Source organism: Mesocricetus auratus, unplaced genomic scaffold (assembly GCF_017639785.1).
Source record: "Mesocricetus auratus isolate SY011 unplaced genomic scaffold, BCM_Maur_2.0 Super-Scaffold_100021, whole genome shotgun sequence".
Lineage (NCBI taxonomy): Eukaryota > Metazoa > Chordata > Mammalia > Rodentia > Cricetidae > Mesocricetus > Mesocricetus auratus.
This window is the reverse complement of record NW_024429202.1, coordinates 5,512,759-5,525,447: the sequence shown is the minus strand read 5'-3', so window position 1 is coordinate 5,525,447 and position 12,689 is coordinate 5,512,759. Positions and strand designations below refer to the sequence as shown.

The 12,689-nt window shown below is 46.7% G+C and overlaps 1 pseudogene; it reads left to right on the top strand.

The window, feature by feature from the left end:
• The first annotated feature begins 8,130 nt into the window (after nucleotides 1–8,130).
• Nucleotides 8,131–8,254, top strand: LOC121133392 (annotated as a pseudogene).
• The last annotated feature ends 4,435 nt before the right edge of the window (nucleotides 8,255–12,689 follow it).

Sequence of the window (12,689 nt, the reverse complement as noted above, 5' to 3'; positions counted from 1 at the left end):
GTGTCTTCCTCCTGGTCCTCCCTCCTCTCCTTCATCTTTTCCTTTCTTCTTTTCTTTGTCGGTGTGTGTGTGTGTGTGTGTGTGTGTGTGTGTGTGTGTGTCTGTCTGTGTGTGTGTGTGGGCTGAGGCAGGATCTCATGTATCCCAGGTTAGCCGTGATCTCTCTATGTAGTCCAGGATAGAAGGATGACCTTGAACTCCTGACCCTCTTGCCTCTACTTCCCCAGTGCTCCACTTTCCCACCAGGCCTGGATTATGCAGTGTGGCGATGGAGCCCCGGGCTTCATGCATGTTAGGCAAGCAACCTACCAGCTAAGCTGTGTCTCCACTATTAAAGCTGTGTCTTCACTATTAAAAAGAACATTCATGTATGCTATCACTCAGTCATCAGCCAGAAAGGAATGGCCCGCCTAGCCTTTCTTCTTTCTCTTTCCTGTTATTGGCGCCGGCCGAGTCTCACCCTGAGCCTAAGGTGTCTGTGGTGACTCCTGTGGGGCCCCCACACTGGGTGCTATGGTTTGGGAGCCCTGGGGCCAGCAGTGATCAGGCCTTGCCTGAAGGGATCTTTTGTTAGTTTGCAAGCTGTTTCTGGGTCACAGCTACAGGCACCCTGCTTCCATCCTGGAAGGGAGAGCAGCAAAAGAGGCAGTTTATTTCTCTGTATTTTGCCTCCTTATCAACGGGGACAGTTTGTTTTTCCTTCTGATTCTTAGATCCGGAATTTCAGAGATGGAAAGTGGGTCCCCTGCTGTTTCATTCAAGAAGACAAAAACCCAGGAGCCTAGATCCCTACAGCGTATCTAGGCAGTTCAGCACGAAGAATATTTTTAATTGTCATTCCCAATTAGACACTGCATACTTCCGAGGTATTTACCTGGCTTTGATGTCTGAACAAGCCCATTCTCTACCTGGCTCTGTTTTGTTGTTTTTACTGGCCTTAGCAGGGTCTTTTGTGAGCTGGTAATTTGGTCCCTGGTCTCTTAGCAACCAGGAACTTTTCCAGCTTGCTGCTGAACCAGACCTTGGAGTTGCAAAGTTTATCATGGTATTCGCTGAAGGATAGCATCTCTCCGGGAGCCAGTGATTTTAAATGAATATTTGGAGAAGACATTTATCCAGGACTTTAGGTGTGCTCACAAGGCACCCCTGATGTGGCCCAGCTCTCTCTTGCTCCCAGCTGGTCCAGTTGTCCCCTCCCCAGATGAGGAATTGACCATGCCCTAGCCTAGGAAAGGTCCCCAACCTGCTGCTTCTCTGCAGGCCCAGCTGCTGGTGACAAGGCCCATATACATTTGCCACCTGCCCACTGTGTGAGGTGTTTGCCCAGAGGGATACACAGAACACAGTGGAGCGTCACAGAACTTAGTTTAGGAGGGAGGATGGACAGATAAACGCCCCGCTGTCCGGTGTGTGGACAGGCACTTACTGACTTGGCCTCAGTGGAGGACTTACTTCTGATGCAGTGCGGTGTCTTTCTTTACTCATGGGTCTGGCAGTGGGCTGGGGTGGCTCTTGGATGGAAAATGTTGGGGCAGTCTTCAGGAGTGTCTACATTTGGCCTCCCCAGCATAGAGGGTTCGGGCCCCTGGGCTTCCTCTATGGAGCTTGAGGCTCTCAGAGCCAGATGGGAGGTGCAGACTCATCTATGCCCTTACCTTGGTGAGTACCTCGTCTTCTCCTAAGCATGCTGATGCCTCAGAGGGTAAAGACAGGTCCTGCCAGACCTGACAAACCCGAGTTCTGTCCCTAGAACCTACAGGGTGGAAGGAGAGAGCAGACTCTCGCAAACTGTCCTCTAATTTCTGCACACACGCTATGGTGTATGTCACGTCTCCTTTCAAATAAATAAATAAACATAAGTTAAACACTGCTTTGTGGGTAGAAGGGATCCAGAACAACAGGGGACACACACTCACCTCTTCACTGAAGAACAGTGGTCCTATGTGTAGTTATGTTCAGAAGCATCACACAAGGAAGAGATAGTTTAGGGCTGGAGTTGTGAATTCTGGTGTGGTACTGTCCTGCTTTTGTGTTAGCTACTTGTCCCTGAATTCTTCATCTGTAAAGTGAGGGGCTTCCAGGTTAATCCCGAAGTGTGAGTGGAATGGTAACTGTAGGAGCACTGGCCAACCACAGGAGCACTCATCATCACAGGAGAACTCACATCAGAGGAGCACTGGCCAACCATAGGAGCACTCATCATCAGAGGAGCACTCATCATCAGAGGAGCACTCACCATCAGAGGAGCACTCACCATCAGAGGAGCACTCACCGTCAGAGGAGCACTCACCATCAGAGGAGCACTCACCGTCAGAGGAGCACTCACCATCAGAGGAGCACTCACCGTCAGAGGAGCACTGGCCAACCACAGGAGCACTCATCATCATAGGAGCACTCACCATCAGAGGAGCACTCACATCAGAGGAGAACTCATCATCAGAGGAGAACTCACATCAGAGGAGCACTGGCCAACCATAGGAGCACTCACCATCAGAGGAGAACTCACATCAGAGGAGCACTGGCCAACCACAGGAGCACTCATCATCATAGGAGCACTCACCATCAGAGGAGCACTCACATCAGAGGAGCACTCACATCAGAGGAGAACTCATCATCAGAGGAGCACTGGCCAACCATAGGAGCACTCATCATCAGAGGAGCACTCATTATCAGAGGAGAACTTACCATCAGAGGAGCACTGGCCAACCATAGGAGCACTCACCATCAGAGGAGCATTCATCATGAGAGCAGCACTTGCCATGGAATCAGACAAGCTTCCGGATAAACACAAATCTAGAATCTTCATGCTGAGGAGCCTGAAGAGCTGTGGTCTGGTTCTGTAGTTTTATTGACAAGAAAACTGAGGCTTAGAGGAGTTAAAGGTCTTAGGCATGGTCCAGGAGTAAGCCAGGGATGGACCCAGGCCACCGAATCAATCTTCCCTTTTGCTTTCCACTCGCCTATTATATAATTACGTACAAATCTCATTCAAATGTCCTCCTTCAGGACATAGTCTGGAAGGCAATCTGCAAGAAGCCATCTGGAAATTTCCCATTGTGCCAAACCTGAGAAGTCATTAACCATGTGTGGAGGCTTGCTGGCCGGGTCTGTGCCTGTAGCTGGCTTTTCTTGGGCCCTTGGTCCAGGACAGGAGCAGACTGAGAGAGCTGAGGAGAGGGTTGAGGAGAGGTGAGCCCACTTTCTGGTTTGGGCTCTGATGTGTTTCATATCAGTCATACTCAGAAATGGTTCTTGTGCATATATAATAGAGAGATTGAGTTAAATAATAGATGACAAGAGAGGCCACAGGAGGGGGAGGAGCAAAGGAGAAGGAGTCTAATTTCAGATTAGATTGGAAAGGACACTGAGCCGCTGAGAGAGGGAGCTGGGAGAGCAGATGACACTGGCGGGGGGGGGGGCATTGTGTGGCTCGCTGAGGCCCTGAGAACAAGAAAATATGTGGGGGGAGATGGGGAAAGGATGGAGACAAAGGGGGGACAGAAGGAGAGGGGAAGGATGGGGGAAGACAGGGGAGAGAGCGAGGGAAGAGAGAGGGGAAGAGAGCCCTCCCAGTGGGCACTGAAAAGTGGGGAAATATTGTAGTCACTTTTCAAGGAATTGCATTATCATTTTGAATTTTCACACACACACACACACACACGTGTGCGCACACGCACACACATGTTGAGCATATTCCCCAGTTGCTCCTCCTCTTTCTCAGCCCCCTTACTATCGTTAGTCGCCTTAATTGGCCTACAAAGTCTCACTTACACTCTCATGTCACACACACATGTGATTCATATGTTATGTGTATGTGCAGCTAGGTCCTATGATGAGAAATGCAGTAGTTGTCTTCCTAGGCTAGTGTAATTCACTTGCCATGGTCCTACTGATGACAGATCTCTGTCTTCCCTTATGGCTGACAGAAAGCCCATCGTGCAGAGAAACCGCGTTTTCTTTGTCCGGTCCTCTGTTGTCGAGCACACAGGCTGCTTCCAGAATGTAGGTATGAGTGGCTGCAGTCACATTTAGTGCTGGGGAATGAAGCAAAAAGCAGAGTAAGGATGTGGACTCTTCAGAGCACACGGCCTTATCAGAGCTGGGCTGGCACAGGTCTGGCCTCACAGAGAGAGAGCCACAGGCTGGTGGTTTGCACAGGAGCTGCCCAGTCAGCTTCCCTATCCTTTAAGGTGCTGGGGAAACTGGAGTTGGGAGAGGCAGGCCAACCAGCTGGGGCTCTGGGGGAGGAGCCTCACTGTCCCCACACTCTCCTGTTAACGACTTTTCTGTCAGGGCTGTGACAAGCAGCTTGGGAAGGGAGGTCTGGTGTGGAAGCTCACTATGGCAGAGACCTGTGGAGGTGACAGCATGAGGCCAGTGGCCACGTCCCATCTGTTGTCAGCAAACAGAGATGGATGACAGCGCCTAGATCACTTTCTTTTCATTCAGTTTAGGACCCCAGCCAGGGGCACCCACAGCTTCCCAACTCAAGTAACCTGGTCTAGAAAATCCTCACAGACAAGCCCAGAGCCTTGTGTCACCATGAGTGTTACTCAGCACCCCCTCCCCCAAACCATTCCTAGGCCCGCCCCTCCTTCCACGCCTGCCTGGTTTCAGCTTGTTACAACCGCCCATCACAGTGTGCAACAGTCATTCTCCTCTCCGCCGCTCATTTTTCTTCTCCCTTCTCACTTGGTGACTCCTGCCCAGTACAAGCGTGACACCCACAGAGCCTGGATTTCCAGTCTTTTCTCTCTCTGGAGTACACCAGGAGTGATGTTTGTACGGCCCCTGGGGTCAGCCCACCCCAGCCCTACCTGGTCACTCTCTGGCTGAGGTCCCTGGGCAGCTCTGAGGTCCATTCTCAGCCACCCTTTCAGAGGTCTACAGGTTTTAACGCACCTCCGGTCCCAACTCCGATCTCTCTAGAGTGTGTGTTGCTTGTTTACCCTTTGGCCACCCCACAAGTGACATCAATCCCAGAGACACGGAGACATGGTCCTCCGTGGTCCTCTGCTACACCAGTGCGGCGGAGCACTGCAGGATGGAGCCACTTGCCTTAGTCAGGAAAGCTCAGCCACATAACACACAGGGGCTTTCAGAATCGTCTCTGTAGTTACCAGTGCTGGGCTTAAGAGGAGAAGCCCCTGCGGTCCCTGTGTCTGTGAGTTTTCATTCTATCTGGCAGTAGGGACCTGACAAGCCTGGAGGTTCCCACAGAGCTCTGGAAACCTGTGAACCATAGAGCAGGCCGCAGCCCTGGGGGATTGAAAGGAGGCTGAGAACCAGTCCAGCCGGGAGAGAGTGGGGCTGAGGGAAACCCAAGTCACACCCTCCCCGTGGGCCTGGGTGGAGTACTAGTCCAGAGGACCAAGAACCCTGGGACTCAGATGAAGGTCCCCTGTAGGCTGGGGAAGGGTGCTTTGGGGACTTCGTGGTACTTCTAAGTGACAGAACCTTTTGAGAGGCAGTGGGTTACTGGAGGTGTGAGGTGTTTACACCCAGCTTTACTTCCTGTCTGTTCTTGGACTCCTGAGTGCAGGTGTGGTGTGACTAACTGGCTCCAGGCCTCGGTGCCACATCTCCTTCTATCAACGTGATTGAGCCGGTCTGAGTCTCCCTCTATCAATTCTTTCTTCTTCTTCTTCTTCTTCTTCTTCTTCTTCTTCTTCTTCTTCTTCTTCTTCTTCTTCTTCTTCTTCTTCTTCTTTTGGTTTTTCGAGAGAGAGTTTCTCTGTATTGTTTTGGAGGCTGGCCTCAAACTCTCTCTGTAGACCAGGCTGGTCTTGAACTCACAGAGATCTGCCTGCCTCTGCCTCCTGAGTGCTGGGACTAAAGGCATGTGCCACCAACGGCTGGCTATAGTTGTCTTCTAGTACTGGGCATTTCTTTCTACCCTTCCAGTTTTATGACAGAATTTTTCCTCTGGTTTGAGGGTATGGGTATTTCTAGAAAGTTCTGGTGATTTCCAGAGTACAGTCTGACTTAAACCTTCTGTCTTACAGGGTCAAGTGTGCCTGTCCCTGCAAAGCTCTCCCTCAGCTCCTGGTCTTATCTCCCTCTACTCCCTCCTTAAGGTCTAACCACATCAGACGGGAGCTATTCCTGAATGGGCAGCTCCTTGTCAGGCTCTGGGGCCTCACACTGGATGCTGAGGCCTCCTTGCCTTCGGGTCGCTGGGGCCTGCTGGATGCCAGCGGGGGGAGGGGGCTTGCCTGTGGGCCGGCCTGCTGGATGCCTGGGTCCCCTTGCCTGTGGGCCGGCCAGCTGGATGGCTCTATTCTGGGCCCTTTTGGTGTGGTATAACCGCCACCTGTATGACATTACTGGCCCCATCACATAGCTTGTCCTTTCCTTCTGGGTGGCTCTCCGGCACACCCCTCCATTATAGCACCCAGCGCTGAGTGACAGATGCAGCTGCTGCTGTATAAAGACTTTGAAGCCTCGTGGCTCCCAACGGTCACTCACCCACATACATGATTCACTATCACTACTCAGCCTCCACTTTATCTGTGAAAGAGGCCAACAACAGCTTTACTACTTGTGTATGGTGTGTGTGTGTGTGTGTGTGTGTGTGTGTGTGTGTGTGCATGAGTGAGCTGCACCTGTGGAGGTCAGGGGACAGCGTTCAGGAGACAGCCCCCTCCTTCTGCTATGGGATCTGGAGATTGAACTCTGGTCATCAGGCCTGGCAGCAAGTGCCTTCACCTGCCGAGCTGTCTCTCCAGCCCGGTGCATAGCATCTTAAGTCCCCTAGTAGTCACAAAAGAAAGCAGACTAAACTTAAATAGTGTATCTTACTAGATTCAGGTGGTATGTCCCTAAGTGTATCATGTTAGTAGTTAATACGGGTACTTTTTATTGGGACACTTTTAGTATTTCATCCCTGAGATCCTCTGTGGCTTTGCAGTGACAGGCTCCGCATCTCACTTCATGCTCTTGACTTTAGAGTGTTCCGTGGGAGGTTATAATCGGCAGCTTCTGGATCGGAAGAGACGTCGTAAGTAGAAATACCGAGGGCGTCTTGACAGCAGGCGCCACGTCTGACTTTCACCTACCTCCCTAGGCGCATAGCGGCGCAGTCGAGTTCAGTAAATATTTATGATTTGCTTTTGCATTAACTCAGGGTCACATCATGGGCCAGTCGCCAAGGCAGATCTTTGCGTACAGTCCCAGGCTGTAACAACAGGAGATGGAGACCAGGCGGTGAACTACTGCTTTGCTCTGTCAGAGACAAGATGGGATGGGGGAGCAGAGGGAGTCTCCCTGGCACAGACCGCCACAGCCCAGCGCCTGGGCTCAGTGCTGCTGCCCATCACTATTTAATCTCTGTGTAAACTGCCTTTTCTCATGACTGCCACCAACATCCACGATAAAGGGAAACTAAGTAAGGAGTTTACTTTGCTCAGAGTTTTAGGGGACACAGGCCACCATGGAGGGAAAGGTGTGAAGGCAGGAATGTGATGGGACTGTCACATTGCGTCTGCAGTCAGGATGCAGAGAGAATGCTGGCATTCAGCGGACGCTGTCACTAATTCAGGGTGGCGCCCCAGCCACACTGATGATCTGCCACATTCAGGGTGGGCCTCACGTCTTCAGTTAAACCCTTCTGAAAATGCCTTCATAGATGCACCCGCTATTAAAGCAATCCAGTTAACCTGGCAATTAACATTAAACACTACAGTCTCCCTTCAAATGGATCTCATCCTAAATTAGAGGCTGCTGGCCTTACCTACTGACAGGATGGGGTAACATCTCAGAACTTCTGTGGGAGAAAGTGGGCTACATGGAGCTCTATGAGTGGTCATAAAACGGGTTTGTGTTTGAATTCTGAAGAGACCTGATGAGGTGCTGGATCCCTTGGAGCACGAGTTATAAGTGGCTGCAAGTCACCGGGAGGGACAGGTGAGTGTCTGAGGTCCCAGCCAGAGAGCCCTGCTCTCTAGGCCCTAGACCCCGCCCCTCCTCCACCCAAGGCACCCCACCCACAAGAACTAGGCAGCAGCACCCTCTCCTGCCAACCAGCCCCTGCTACCACACCAGTGGCCATCTTACCCACAGGTCCCAACTCTTCTGGAGGGACAGCGGCCACCAGAGCTATCAACCTCACCTGTACCGATTGAAGGAAGAATTGCTTCTCAGCCTTTTGGCTAAGATCAAGTGTAGTTTCTGTTCCTATCAGTTCAATATCTGATATGTCCTCTACTGACTGGAGGAAGAGATGGGTAGACAGCAGTGCAGGAACATACTCACTAACACAAAGAGCAATACAGCACCACAGAAGCTAGTGTTCTAATCAACAAGACCTGAACAGCCTATGCAGATGAAGCAGAAGAAAATGACCTTAAAAATAACTTTATGAAGATGATAGAGGCCCTTAAAGAGGAAATGAAAAATTCCCTTAAAGAAATGGAGGAAAAGACAAACAAAAAATTGGAAGAAATCAATAAATCCCTTAAAGAAAGCCAAGAAAACCAAGAAAAAAACAATCAAATAAGTCTAAGACTTGAAAACTGAAATAGAGGCAATAAAAAAAACACAAACTAAGAGAATCTGGGAAATGGAAATCTGTGTAAACAAACAGGAGCTACAGATGCAATCATAACTAACAGAATACAAGAGATGGAAGAGAGAATGTCACGCATTGAAGATAGAATAGAGGAAAGAGATTCATTGATCAAAGAAAATGTTAAATCCAAAAAATTCTTAACACAAAACATCCAGGAAACCTAGGACACCATGAAAATACCAAACCTAAGAATAGTAGGGATAGAGGAAGGAGAAGAATCCCAGCTCAAAGGCACAGGAAATGTATTCAACAAAATCATAGAAGAAAACTTTCCCAACCTAAAGAAGGATGTGACTATGTGTGACCCCCAGAGGGGACCCTCGACCCGCGGTGATGAGGTGATGAGGGTCGCTACTAATTTGGTGGGCCTTCACGAGCAGATCCGATCTGAAAAGTAAACTTCAAGAGGTTAAAGGAAACAGGCTCAAGACAACGTTCGCTGATCAAGAGTGTTTATTTTTGGGGAGGGCTGGAACTTATAGAGGAAGAACCTCAGGGGGTGGTACAAGCATGTCAATCAAGTCTCAACTCAAATATACACCAAATACGGTAAAGACAAAGCTATAATTTTCCATCAGTCATCAGTCGCATTCCACAAATGCTTGTCAGTGTAAGTCAGGTGCAGGAATTAGGGAGGGGTAGGAAGTATTCAACGGAACACTTTAATCTTTTGTTAACAAAGACAATTACTCTGTAAGGGTTACTTCCCCCTGGCTAGGTGGGTGGGCTGCCCTGTGTAAATTTAACTTTTATGGTTAGCCTTTTCCTTTGTCTCAAGGGCATGTGTGCTCGCAGTCACGTAGGCAGAAGGCCAAGAAATGGTTGACAGACTCCATTTTGTTCAAGGTTCTAGCAGTCCCCAACAACTATGAAGGTACAAGAAGCTTATAGAACACTAAATAGACAGGACCAAAAAAAAAAAAGTTCCCTCACCACATAATAATCAAAAACACTAACATACAGAATAAATAAAAGATACTAAGAGCTGCAAAGGAGAAAGGCCAAGCAACATACAAAGGCAGATCTATCAGAATTACACCCTTGTAGGAGGAAACAGTGTTCCGCCATTAACCATGTGACTTAGTAGAGGCGCATACAGATGAGGTAATAAAGGGGCGGTTTACCGCACCGTTAACCACAGCCACTTTAGGCATGACTAAAGATGTATACAGACATAGGCATGAACTACGTCACTAGCCAGGCCCACTTTTGGGCATGGCTAGGGGCTTTACGGAGGAAGGTATAAAAGACTGAACAGTGGAAGTCTAGCTCTCTTTTTCTGGCTTTCCGGCTTCCAGTTAGGCAGTGGAAAACTACTCGGCTCATCTGGGTTACTTGTTTGTCTCTTGTGAGTAATTTCTACAGTAAATGCTTATTTTTACTTTCAGCAAGTGTGCTGTTTATCGTTGCAGCATCACACCCTACTTCTCAATTTCTACTCTGAAATTCAGAAGTTCCTGGACAGACATTCTGCAGACACTAAGAGACCACGGATGCCAGCCCAGAATAATAGACCCAGAAAAACTTTCAATCATCATAGACAGAGAAAACAAGATATTCCATGACAAAATCAGATTTAAACAATACCTATCCACAAATCCAGCCCTACAGAAAGTACTAGAAAGGAAAACTCCAACCCAAGGAAGCTAACTATATCCATGAATACACAGGCAATAGATAATTTCACACCAGCAAACCCTAAAGAAGGGAAATACACAAATACTACCACCACCACCACCACCAAAACCAAAACCAAGTATAACAGGAATTAACAATCACTGGTCATTAGTATCTCTTAATACCAATGGTCTCAATTGGCCATAAAAAGACACAGGTAAACAGAATGGATATGAAAACAGGACCCATCCTTCTGCTGTATATAAGAAACACATCTCAACCTCCAAGACAGACATTACCTCAGAGTAAAGGGTTGGGAAAAGACTTTTCTAATTGAATGAACCTAAGAAAGAAGTGGGTGTAGCTATTCTAATAGCTAACAAATTAGTCAAAAGATATGGAGAAGGACATTACATGTTCATCACAGGAAAAATCCATTAAGATGAAGTCTCAACTCCAAACATATATGCTACAAATACATGGGTACCCACATTTGAGACTGACGCGCTGCCTCCTGCATTAAGGAGGCACCTGTGGGTACCCACATTTGTAAAAGAAACATTATTAAAGCTTGAATCACACATCAAACCTCACACACTAAAGTGGGAGATGTCAACTCCCCACTCTCACCACTGGACGGGTCTGCTAGACAGAAACTTAACAGAGAAATAAGGGAATTAACAGATGTTATGATTCAAATGGGTTTAACAGATATTTGTAGAACATTCAATCCAAACACAAAAGAATATACCTACTTCTTAGCACCTCATGGAAACTTCTCTAAAATTGACCACATACTTGGCAACAAAAGAAACCTCAACAGATACAAAAAAAATTGGAATACCCCCTATATGCTATTTGATAACCACGGCTTAAAGTTAGAATCAACAACAACACTAATTGCTGAAAGCTTACAAATGTATGGAAATTGAACAATGCTCAACTGAATCATTACTGAGTCAAGGAAGAAATAAAGAAAGAAATTAAAGACTTCCTAGAATTCAGTGAAAATGAATGTCCTACATTCCCAAACTTACGGGACACAATGAAAGCAGTGCTAAGAGGAAAGTTCATAGTACTAAGTACTACATAAAGATTGTGGAGAAATCTCACACTATTGACTTAACAGCACACCTGAAAGTTCTAGAACAAAAAGAAGCAAACTCACCCAGGAGGAGTAGACAACAGGAAATAGTCAAACTGAGGGCTGAAACCAATAAAATGGAAACAAAGAGAACAATAGAAAGAATCAATGAAACAAAGAGTTAGTTCTTTGAGAAAATCAAGAGGCTAGAAAAACCCTTATCTAAACTAACCAAAAGGCAGAGAGAGAATATCCAAATTTACAAAATCAGAAATGAAAAGTGGGACATAACAACGGACATTGAGGAAATCCACAGAATCATTAGGTCATACTTCAAAAATCCATATTCCACAAATTGGAAAAATTTAAAGAAATGGACAGTTTTCCTGGATAGGTACCACATACCAAAATTAAATCATGAACAGATAAACAACTTAAATAGACCTATAACCCTCAAGAAATAGAAGCAGTCATGAAAATTCTCCCAACGGAAAAAAGCCCAGGGCCAGATGGTTTCAGGGCAGAATTCTACCAGAATTTCAAAGAAGAGCTAATACCAATACTCTTCAAGTTGTTCCACACATTAGAAGCAGAGGGAGCATTGTCAAATTCTTTTTATGAGGCTAAAATTACTCTGATACCTAAACCACACAAAGACACAACCAAGAAAGAGAATTACAGACTAATTTCCCTCATGAACATTGATGCAAAACTACTCAATAAAACACTGGAAAACTGAATCCAAGAACACATCTGAAAAATCAGCCATCATGATCAATAGACTTTATCCCAGAGTTACAGGGATGGTTCAACATACAGAAATCTGTCAAGGTAATCCACCATATAAACAAACTGAAAGGAAGAAACCACATGATCATCTCACTAGATGCTGAAAAAAACTTTGACAAAATTCAACACCCATTCATGATAAAGGTCTTAGAGAGAGCAGAGAAACAAGGAACATGCCTAAACATAATAAAAAGGCAATATACAGTAAACTGATAGCCAACATCAAACTAAATGGAGAGAAACTCAAAGTGATCCCACTAAAATCAGGAACATGACAGGGCTGTCCACTCTCTCCATATCTATTCAATATAGTACTCAAAGTTCTAGATAGAGCAATAAGAAAACAAAAAGAGATCAAGGGGACACAAATTGTAAGGGAAGAAGTCAAACTGTCACTATTTGCAAATGATATGGTAATACACATGAGTGACCCCCAAAATTCAACCAGGTAACTCCTACAGCTGATAAACACCTTCAGTAATGTGGCAGGATACAAGATTAACTTAAAAGAAATCAATAGCCCTCCTATATTTAAATGATAAATGGACTGAGAAAGAAATCAGAGAAATAACACCCTTAATAATAGTCACAAATAACATAAAATATCTCACAGTAACTCTAACCAAACAA